The sequence below is a fragment of the Ursus arctos genome, unplaced genomic scaffold (genome assembly GCF_023065955.2).
Source record: "Ursus arctos isolate Adak ecotype North America unplaced genomic scaffold, UrsArc2.0 scaffold_11, whole genome shotgun sequence".
NCBI classification, from domain to species: domain Eukaryota; kingdom Metazoa; phylum Chordata; class Mammalia; order Carnivora; family Ursidae; genus Ursus; species Ursus arctos.
The window spans coordinates 10,884,953-10,896,210 of record NW_026622775.1 but is presented as its reverse complement, the minus strand read 5'-3'; the positions used below and the strand labels follow the sequence as shown (position 1 = coordinate 10,896,210).

The 11,258-nt window shown below is 35.4% G+C and overlaps 1 pseudogene; it reads right to left on the bottom strand.

Moving 5' to 3' along the window:
- Positions 1-892: 892 nt before the first annotated feature.
- On the bottom strand, positions 893-3,433 carry LOC113255647 (protein MEMO1-like; annotated as a pseudogene).
- Positions 3,434-11,258: the final 7,825 nt, after the last annotated feature.

The window sequence follows — 11,258 nt, the reverse complement described above, 5'->3', positions numbered from 1 at the left end:
TAATTGACTATAACTAGAGATTTATTATATTCTAATACAGATCATTTATAAAAGCAATTTTTTTATTAAAAAGCTGCCATCCTTTTGTTGGTTTGTGTACAATTTGCAAAACTATCCTGAAAGTGAAATATATGTGTGCAAGTCTACAAAGAGTGCAAATTTAGGATATGGTAAATGCTTTACAAGTCACTTTCAAAAAACTGTTTGCCACAACTGGGCCTTTACATTGCCAGCTTTTTTTTTTTTTTTTTTTTTTTTTTTTTTAGGATTTATTTATTTAGAGAGAGAGGGAGTATGGGGGGGGAGGGGAAGAGGGAGAGGGAGAGAGAATCTCAAGCAGAGCCCAACCTAGGGCTTGATCTCACAACCCTGAAATCAGACCTGAGGTGAAATTAAGAGTCCACGCTTAACTGAGAGTGCCACCCAGGCACCCCTGCCATCTTTTTTGATCAAAATATTTTGATGTCATCCTTCCTTCTATGAAACAATTTTTAATGAGTTAAAATTAATGAAGGACAATACCTACTAGAAAAGAAGAGAAGAGGGGTGCCTGGGTGGCTCAGTTGGTTGAGCATCTGGCTTTGATTTTTCTCAGGTTATGATCTTGGGAGTTGAGGGATTGAGTCCTACATTGGGCTTTCCACTCAGCATGGAGTCTCCTTGTCCCTCTCCCTCTGCTCCTGCTCCTTCTTGAGACTCTCTCTTCCTGTCTCTAAAATAAGTAAATAAAATCTTAAAAAAAAGAAAAAAGGAAAAAGTAAAGAAAAGAAAAGAAAAGAGGAGAAGAAAGTTCTATTGGTTTGAGGTTTCAGAATCCCCCCAAACCAGGACCAGTATCTGGTAAGGGCAGAGAATGAGTATGTGCAGGTGGCATCTCTGAGGATTCAGAGCTTCAGTGGACCTTCAGTGTTCCTGCTGCATAATTCACTGAACTGTCTTACCAGTTTCTACACTGGCTTGACTGGGCATTCTTTTGGAGCTCTGTGATAACATTTATTTATTTATTTATTTATTTATTTACTTATTTATTTTATTATTATTTTTTAAAAGATTTTATTTATTTATTTGACAGAGATAGAGACGGCCAGCGAGAGAGGGAACACAAGCAGGGGGAGTGGGAGAGGAAGAAGCAGGCTCATAGGGAGGAGCCTGATGTGGGGCTCGATCCCAGAACGCCGGGATCACGCCCTGAGCTGAAGGCAGATGCTTAACCGCTGTGCCACCCAGGCGCCCCTGTGATAACATTTAATAAGGCCCTGGTGGAATGTCTTCCACATACAGTAGTATGGTATTTCTCCAAGTAATTAAAAGATAAAATAAAAGATATGGGATCTAATTGTCCTATGATACTCACACCCATTTTATCTAGATGTTTAAGGAATCTATAAATCTCCCCATGGGACTCATCATAGTAAGTGTAAGGGAAGTTTTGACCCCACTGGCAGAAATCAGAAGAAACCACAAAGAGATTACTAGGATCTGCTAGATATTTACAGAGAGTTTTCCAAATTTCTGTTCTTTTGACTCGCTCAGAGCTCCAACACAGGAATAATGGTAAAATCATCCTCACAACTTTTGATGGCTTTATAATATAAGGCAAATGCATTTCAATACTGTGTTCATTTTCATCTGTCTGGAAAGACATTCATTCAAACATTCCTATCTTCCATAGTTGTCCATAAATCTTTTGGTCAATACGAAGGTCGTAGATTAGATAGATGATAGATAGATAGATAGATGATAGATAGATAGATAGATAGATAGATAGATAGATAGAAATACAGATATCCACACTGGAAAGTGCACACTGAGAGGAGCATATGATGAGAAGGCTGCAGGCAGAAAATTCTCTGGATAATAGATGGACCCACTTATTGGTAAGCATGAGTAGCACAAGACCCACAGTGCGTATATCCTGTGTGGGGTGCAATAATGGCCCTAGCAAGTCTTTTTGTAGACTGTACTTATGAAAGCCAACCTTCTAGCTGTGTATTTCCCTGTGGTCCTGAGGCTGTGTACCAGCTCCCAGAGTGACTGGTTTCCCATCAGACCACTGTGTTGAACAACTTGGTGCCTGCACCACCTATCTACAATGCATGATGCACAAGAATGAATGGGGAGGCAGCAGCAGAAGGAGCTGTTTGGCAGGGGGACAAAACACCCTGGGCCCAGGCCAGGATGAGGTTGCAGCATGGAGGAGATTAACCTGGTCCAGGGAGAAGAGCAGGGGGTACAGAAGGAGGAGATAGCAGCCTGGGTGGTGGCGGTGCGGGCAGTAACAACAATCGTCACAAACTCCTGTGACCCCTGGAAGATGGGGCCCATAGCAGTTTCGCTGGAGCCAAGAAAGCCCTGGCCCTGGCCCCTACTCTTGGCTGTTCACCAGCTGCCTTCATGGCCCCCAACAGATTTAAATATTAATCTCAGCCAAAAGTCCACACAGAAAATCCCAAATAATGTTTGACCACAGACCTGGGCACCATGGCCCAGCCAAGTTGATACATAATATTATCCATCAAATAAATTAATTGTTATTATTATGATTCCAACATACTCATTCTTTATTTAATTACTAAGTTTTCTTGAAATTAATTTAAGGCAATGTAGTGACCAAGTAAATGGTAGGAGGTTCCCAGAGAGTCTTCCACAATCTTTTGTCCTCATCAGTTTAAAGTTCATATCAAGGTCTTCACATAGATAGAACACTTCAGTTTTCCCCAGGTTTTCACTTGAACCATTCCTGTTCCATTTGCATATATTTTATTTCATCTTTTGGATCCCATGTATGTAGAACCTTCACTTAGGCCCACTACTATGACCTTTTTTTTAACGCAAGATCTTCACACCATCCTTCCCACTCCCCATAATGATAAAAATATAATAAAGCTCCCTCCTGTTTAGCAGGGATCCAACATAATTATCACATTTATGTTCAAAGAAGAATGATATGTAGTGTTTACAAATTTGTAGTCACAACTCACACATGAAAAACTGTATCACAAAAAAACAACTTGGGGCGCCCGGGTGGCTCAGTTGTTAAGCCTCTGCCTTTGGCTCAGGGAGTGATCTCAGGGTACTGGGATGGAGCCCCGCATCGGGCTCCCTCCTCTGCTGGAGCCTGCTTCTTCCTCTCCCACTCCTCCTGCTTGTGTTCCCTCTTTCTCTGGCTGTCTCTGTCAAGTAAGTAAATAAAATCTTTAAAAAAACCCCCAAAAACAAAAACAGAACTAGTACTTATTCATCCTTGTAGTGCATGTTCTGTATAAGTAACCTTGCTTTCCTTTCCTCAGTATGAATGAAGTGTGACTCTAATATGTTCAAATTAAGCATATAATTCAATAAAAAATATCCTTTATAGAATTACCTGGAGACATGAACCCAAAGGAGGTCTATTCAGAGTAAATTGATGCAGAGCAATGCACTTCTCAGACATGTTACAGATATGCTACACACACACACACACACACATATAATATATGTATGTTTTACATATACATATATGTATAATATATGTATATGTACATATATATGTAACTTATATATATTGTTTTAATGAGAGACTACAGAGAGCTGGAATAACTAAATACCCTTTCAGTCATAAATTGTGAATCAAAATACATTAATACATTTTGTTTGTCTAATTACTTGATACTTAAATGCATGTGTATATATACATACATAAAAATAATATAGTGATGGCTAGAATATCTTTATTCTACTGTCCCTCTATAATTAACTCTCATGGCTCAAATATTAAAAGTATATCTGATATCATGGAATAAATGAAGAGATTTTTCCCAAAACAACTATATTTGCAAAAAATCTGATCATTTCTTCTAATCAGTTTAGATTCCTTCCTAATATATAGCTCTCATAAGCATTTTTATTTATTTCAGAAATACCCTACCATTTTTTTTCTAATGAAATCATATTTTATTCACAACCTTACACTCACCCATACTTAGTGCTTCGATGCCAATTTAGCCTTTGGCTATTTGAATATTAGGATGTGGTGAATTATATACTATTTACAACCTTGACTCTAATCACTAGCTGGAGGTGACTTGCTTGATGGATGAAGAGAGTCCTTTGAGATTACAAATTAGAGCAACTAGTATATTCTTTTAATAAAAATGGCTGTATCAATAGAATGGATTTTAGAGAAAATTATAGGCATTTTCCTGATGTAAGTCTCTAATGATGCAAATGATTAAACGAAAGTGCACAAAGCACAGGAAGTACAGTGGCTTCTCTGTAACCACAAAGTTTATTCTGAAAAATCTGGGCTGTTCCAAGTCTCCTGACTGTTAAGTCAATGTTCATCTTTAAAAAAAAAAAAAACAAAAAATAGTTCATATCACCTAATAATAAATTTTGTCTCACTCACTTCTTTGTTTTCTATTATTTTAATTAAACTATAGAAATAAAGAAACAGAGTAATTTTAAGTTATATCATTTTAATCTACTGAACATGAATATCATGTGAAGTATCCAATAACCTGGTTAAATAAAATTATAACAAAATCAAGATTATAGAGTGTAGGAAGCTGTTTTCTTAAAGGTTTTGGTTGGAGATCTAAAGTTATATATAGTTCACATAAACTCGAAATAAATGCTATGACTTGCAGTTGTTACCTTATTAAATAAAATATTTATAAATGCGACCAGCTAATTTTTCTTTTTTAATTTAAATACAATTAGCCAACATATAGTACATCATCTTTTATTTAGAACTGAACTACTATATATCATAAGATAGCATTTTATATATAGTAATAAATATGTAAAAATATCTTCTCAATTTGAAAAATTTTGTGACTTTTAAAATTTTTTTAAAGATTGTATTTATTTATTTGACGAGATCGGGCATGTTCAGGGTGGTATGGCCGTAGACTAAAGATTGTATTTATTTATTTGAGAGAGAGAGAGCATGAGAGACAGCATAAATGTGGCAGACGGGCAGAGAGGGAGAGGAAGAAGCATACTCTCCTCTAAGTGGGGATCCCAACATGACCTTTGATCCCAGGACCTTGAGATCATGACCTGAGCTGAAGGCTGACGCTTAACCAACTGAGCCACCCAGGAACCCCTTGAAAAATGTTGAGAATTTTTAAGGGAAAACTATTGCTTTTCCTTTTTTAGCTGTAAAAAAAAAAAAAAAAAAAATGAAGCTGGACCCTTACCTAACACCATATACAAATATTAACTCAAAATGAATCTATGACCTAAATGTAAGATCTAATACAATAAAATCTTAGAAGAAAGCAGGACAAGACTGCATGACATTAGATTTGACAGTAATTTTTGGCTATGACACCAAAAACATAGAGAACAGAAGAGAAAAAAGACAAAACAGGCTTTATGAAAAACAAAAAAAGTACATCAAAAGACACTATCAACACAGTAAAAAGGCAACAAACACAAAGGGCAAAAATATTTGCAAATCACATATTTGATAAGGGATCAATTCTAGAATATATAACAAAATTCTAAAATTCAACAACAAAAATTTTCAAAAACAATTTAAAAATAGTCGAAGTCTTGGATAGCATTTCTCTAAAAAAGATATACCAATGGCCATATGTATATGAAAAGATGCTCATCACTAATCATTAGGGAAAAGTAAATCAAAACTATAATGAGATACCTCTTCACATCCACAAAGATGACTACTGTCAAAAAAATAGAACACAACAAATGTTGGTGAGATATAGAGAAATTGGAACCTTTATACATTGCTGGCGGGAATATAGGGTAGTATAGCTACTATGTAAAATAGTATGACTCTTCCTCAAAAATTTAAACATAGAATTACCATATAAGCCAGCAATTCTATTTCTGAGTATATACACTAAACAATTGAAAGTACAGTCTCAAAGATATCTGTACACCCATGTTCATGACCACCTTATTTACAATAACTAAAAGGTAGAAGGAACTCATGTCCATTGGCAAATTACTAGATAAGCAAAATGTGGTATATACATATGATGGAATGTTATTCAACCTTAAAAAGGAATATGGTGCAACATGAATGAAACTTGAGGACATTATGCTAAGTACTCAAAATAGTCAAAATCATAGAGACAGAAAGTGGAAATGATGACTCGACCAGGGACTAGAAAGAGAAGGGAAATGGGGAGTTATAGTTTAATGTGTATAGAATTTCTATTTTACAAGACGAAAAGTAATGGAGATGGATGGTGGTAATGGCTGCACATTATAAATGTATTTAATACCATTATATTTTACACTTAAAATTGGTTAAGATGGTAAATTTGATGTATATATTTTACTATAATAAAGAAATTAGAAAAGATTATATAGGATTAAAAGGATACACACACACATATATACACACACACATATATACACACACACACACACGTATATATTATACTTATTATAGCAATTTCTTTTTTAGCCCCACACTTAGATTTTATGAAAATATTTCAACAAATATTTTGTCAAACAAATTAGAGAAATTAATTGGACCCCAGTATGTTCAAGCATTGAATATGAAGTTATTTTTTATCTCTCCTTCACCTGAAATTCTCACAAATTATTAAGAGTTGTTACAAATTTGCTTCTTTGCATTTCATCTATTTTAAAGATCTATTTTATTTAGACAGTGCAAGTTGGGGGAAAAGCAGAGGGGGAGGAAGAGACTCTCAAGCAGACTCCCTGCTGAGCACAGAGCCTCATTTCATGACACTGAGATTCTGAGTTGAGCCAAAATCAAGAGTTGGACACTCAACCAACCAAGCCACCCAGGTGCTCCTACATCTATTTTAGAACCACACCTCCATGACAGTGATATTAAAGCAACATACCACTTGATTATCAACACTGTCTAAATTTGTCTAGCTTTTTCATAATTATTTATAAATTACAGAAGGAACAATTGCTTCTGATTTCAGAGTAACGAATAAAAAGAAAATTTCTCAATTGTCATCATACATTTTAAGTATTTAAATTCTATGTATAACTTCAAAAATATTTAAACTTGTGATAGCTGTTTGCATATACATATGCACATGCCTGTCTAACATAGAAAATACTAGCAACAGATTGTAAGATTTCAAATAAGTCACAAATAAAAATATCCCCTGAGTACTTCAGACGATGTCTTTAAGGTTAGATTTATAGAACTCATCAAATATTCTAGTTTAGCAGTGCTACTATTTCATGAGGCAAGTCTAGTGTAAGTGTAGAAACTTGACAAAATTTGTTGACTAAGAAATAAAGAGCCTAGAAATGAAAAAAATAAAGGCCTAAAGTTGATATGAATTTATCAAATGTTCAATAAATACTTGGGAATGAATACATGACATTAGGCTATGTATAAAATGTCATCTATAAAAACTACCTTGGAAAATGTTTTGGAAAACATTGGGAAAAGCCCCTATTTCCTAATGTGTAAATATTTTAATGGTCATAGAAAACTTACTTGGCATGAATTATTGAGTTTGACCCTTCTGCTAATCCTATTTATTTCCTTTCACTTTTTAATTTTAAGTTTCAAATAGACAGTGAAGTTAACAGAATACTAAAAAACCTTGTACCTACCACATAGATTCAACCATAGACATTTATTATGGATGTTTTATCACAGAACTATTCCTCTATTTACACATCGTGAATTTTAACTTTTAAAAATAAAGTCTTATTTTATAATAGCTTTAAATTTGCAGGAAAATATAAAGACAGCACAGAAAGTTCCCGGACACTCCACATTTTATTTCTCTTACTACTATTATCTTACATTTGCATGGTGTTTGTGTCAGCAGTAGTGAGCATATTGATTGACATATTATTATTAACTAAAGTCCATACTTTATTTAGTTTTCTCTAGATTTACCCAATATCTTTTTCTGTTCCAGAATCCCAACGAGGATATCACATTACATTTAGTTGTCATGATTTTTTAGGTTCCTATAGACTATGACAATTTTTCAGACTTTGCTTGTTTTGAATAACACTAACCATATTTTGAGAATGTCTCTTAACTGAATTTGTCTGATACTCTTCTCATGATTAGACTGGGCTTGTGGGTTTTGGGGGAGGAAGATCATAGAGGTAAAGTGTCATCTTACCACATCATATCAGCTTAGCAATGATGATATAAACCTTTATCACCCAGCTGAAATAATGTTTGCCAGGTTTCTCCACTATAAAGTTACTACTTTTTCTCCTCTCTCTCCATACTCTACTCTTTGGAAGGAAGTAACCATGGGAAACCCACACTAAGGGGTGTGGGGTTGTATTCCACTACTCTGAGGGCACAGAGTTTACATAAATTATTTGGAATTCTTCTGTTCAGAATATTTGTCTAGTCTCCCTCATTTATTTATTCATTCAATAATTGATTTATGCCGGGAATGAACAGCAATCCCTGTACCTATGGATGAAAGATTACTCCAAACTTTGCTGTGAAAGAGAGGAGAAGGCAAGGGGGTCAACTCTAAGAGATGAAGACCCTTTGCCCTTCTTTGCTTCCACTTTTATTGGTGCTTCAGGATACTCACCAATCCTTGTCACTGTTTCTCAAGCACTTCAGGTGTGACAAGGGGTCTTGCTGGAACCAGGAGTATCTGTTTACAGGAAACAAACAGGAAAGATATGATATGCTAATCTGTGTGTAATACGAGTTCTGCTATACACAGCCTAAGGGACAGTGCCTACATCTCTTAGATCACAGGACTTCTGTCTGGGTTAAGAAAGCTTCGGGAAGGCAACTCCCCACACAACCGCAGAGGCAGAGTACGCAGGCCTCCACATTCCAAAGGCTTAAGCCCTTCTCCAAAACTTTCCCTGGACCCCAGCAGGCTCTGTGTTACATTTTAGCAAGCCAGCTCTTATGGCTAATATCATGCTCTACATTAACCCCAACAAATCACTTTTAAGAATTCATGAACCTACACTCTCTTGATTTCATGATCTTCTGAGAGAATTTAAACAATAACTGACTTCAACCATCCCAAAATTTGTGTTTTGACTTTATTGTAGAGAAACTTCATAGGACTAATTTATCATTCTTCTCTTCTAGACTTTATCATATTAAAGTTACAATTTTAAGTGTTTTCAATGTGAAAATAATTTGTAAAATTTTATTTAATAATAATTTTATAGTTCTTTTAATTATACTTTGAGAATATATTTCTAGAAACAAAGTATTGATATGACATAATTTTTTTAAAGTTTAACTATTTATTTGAGAGAGAGAATGAGAGTACATAGAGGGGAGGGGCAAGAGGAGAGGGAGAGAGTCTTAAGGAGGCTCTGCACTGAGTGTGGAGCCTGATGAGGGGCTCAATCCCAAGATCCTGAGATCATGACCTGAGCCAAAACCAAGAGTCAGGTGCTTAACCAACTGTGCCACCCAGGAGCCCCAATATATGAAATATATTTTTAAAGGATGAAAGCAAAGTTTGAATTAAATCATCAATCTTTACATTTCTAAAATCCAGATAATTTTCAAATGATTTTTATTCAGTTAAAGTGCAATTAACCTCAATCAAATATACTTCTAATTTTTTTTTCAAAATGAAAATATTATTAGGAGAAATGTATTAACATTATAAGTATAGCAAAAGCTGGTGGTGCCCTTACTGTTCTCATATGCACTGATGACTTCCTAATAAATCATCTGTAAACTTAGCTGATGATATAGGGCAGTTAAGGTATCTTCAACTGATAATTAACATAAACCTTCCCCTTGAGACAACACTGAATCTTGTTCTAAACTGTGTGCCAGAGTTCCCTAACAAAACAGAGTCCTAGTTTCCCATATATTTATCATGCTCATTAATGTATCTTGAATTTATTTTCTTCGTTACCCTTTTTCATTTCTCCACTCACCTACTGGTGACTCCCATAGCTAACTGCCAGAAAGAATGCTTTTGAGTTCTGTCTTAAAGTCTGTGTTGGGGAAAACCCAGATTCAGGCACTTGGTATTTGAAATACTCCTACCAGTAGACCCTCAGGATGGGATAGTGATAGTGCTGACCACATGCCAACAACTTTGTTGAGGCTAACTGAAGTGTGATGTTTTCTGGCATTTTTATAATTAAAATTATTAAGACTTTCACCTGTGGTGTGTTGGCTTGGATATGCGTAGAAGGTGCTATACTGGACTAAGTACTAACTTTCATCTTTGAAAGATGGAGACAATGGTTATTTTCATGATTACAAGATGAGTTGGCTGTTACTAATTGCCATGGAAGCCCAATGGTATGAAAATATCAGATAAATTCAGCAAACTAAACATTTAGAACACAACTTGAATGCCAGAGGATTTCAAAGTAGTATTTAAAATAACTCTTATGCCCTGCAATGAAAGGGCTGACTATTGTAAATTAGGCCTGAGAAGTGATTTTAAGAAGTGAGGGCATTAAAAGGAAGGGAGCAGACCTGAAGCAAGGATTAAAATATGTTCTGTATGTATTTAAATTTTTTTTTCTCAAGATTCCTAGAGCCTTTGGGTTGGAAGGAGGAGTCCCCTCACAATTTCTAGAAGAGAACATTTTCTCAATATCTGCAGGACATTCAGTTGTTGTCACTTGAAAAAATTACCTCACAAGATGATGTCTGTCTGATGGTTTCCCCATTTCCCACTTATTACTCCTAAAACAGCTTCAGCATGGCTTAAGTGGCTATAACCGTATCAGAAGGAGAAGCATGATTATCCCCCAGAAAATCTATAAGATATAGCTAATACATTCCATAAAGAACCATGAGGACATGCTTGGGAATTGTTTTTGACAGTGCTGGATCACAGGATGTGGACTGTGAAGCCAGATAAGTGAGATTTTATTGATACCAGGACATTATTTATTCAAGTAAATGCCTTTAAATAGTTTTATATTCTGTTAGAATTGCTGTTTGAATCTTGAAAACAATGATAGCATATAAGAAAAGAAATGAGGAGAGAACTGGTGGCATCATCCATTCACAAGAACACAGACAAAAATTACTAGATTGACCAGCAAGACTGAAATAGCGAATAGAGATCCTTGACTTACAAGGATCTAGGGTAATGGCTAATAGAGCATGGTATTCCTACAGATGAAAAGGGTACACACTGAAATGTGGCTTTTTTGTTTGGTTTACTTATAAATCATAAAATATTAAGAGTGGGTGAGCCAATGGCTAATTGTCACTGCTGTAATAGAAAACCATGATGCCTAACTTAACTGTCAGACCTGAGCCAATTCCCAAATCCAGAGCCAGTTGATTGAAGAAAGAAAAAATTCTT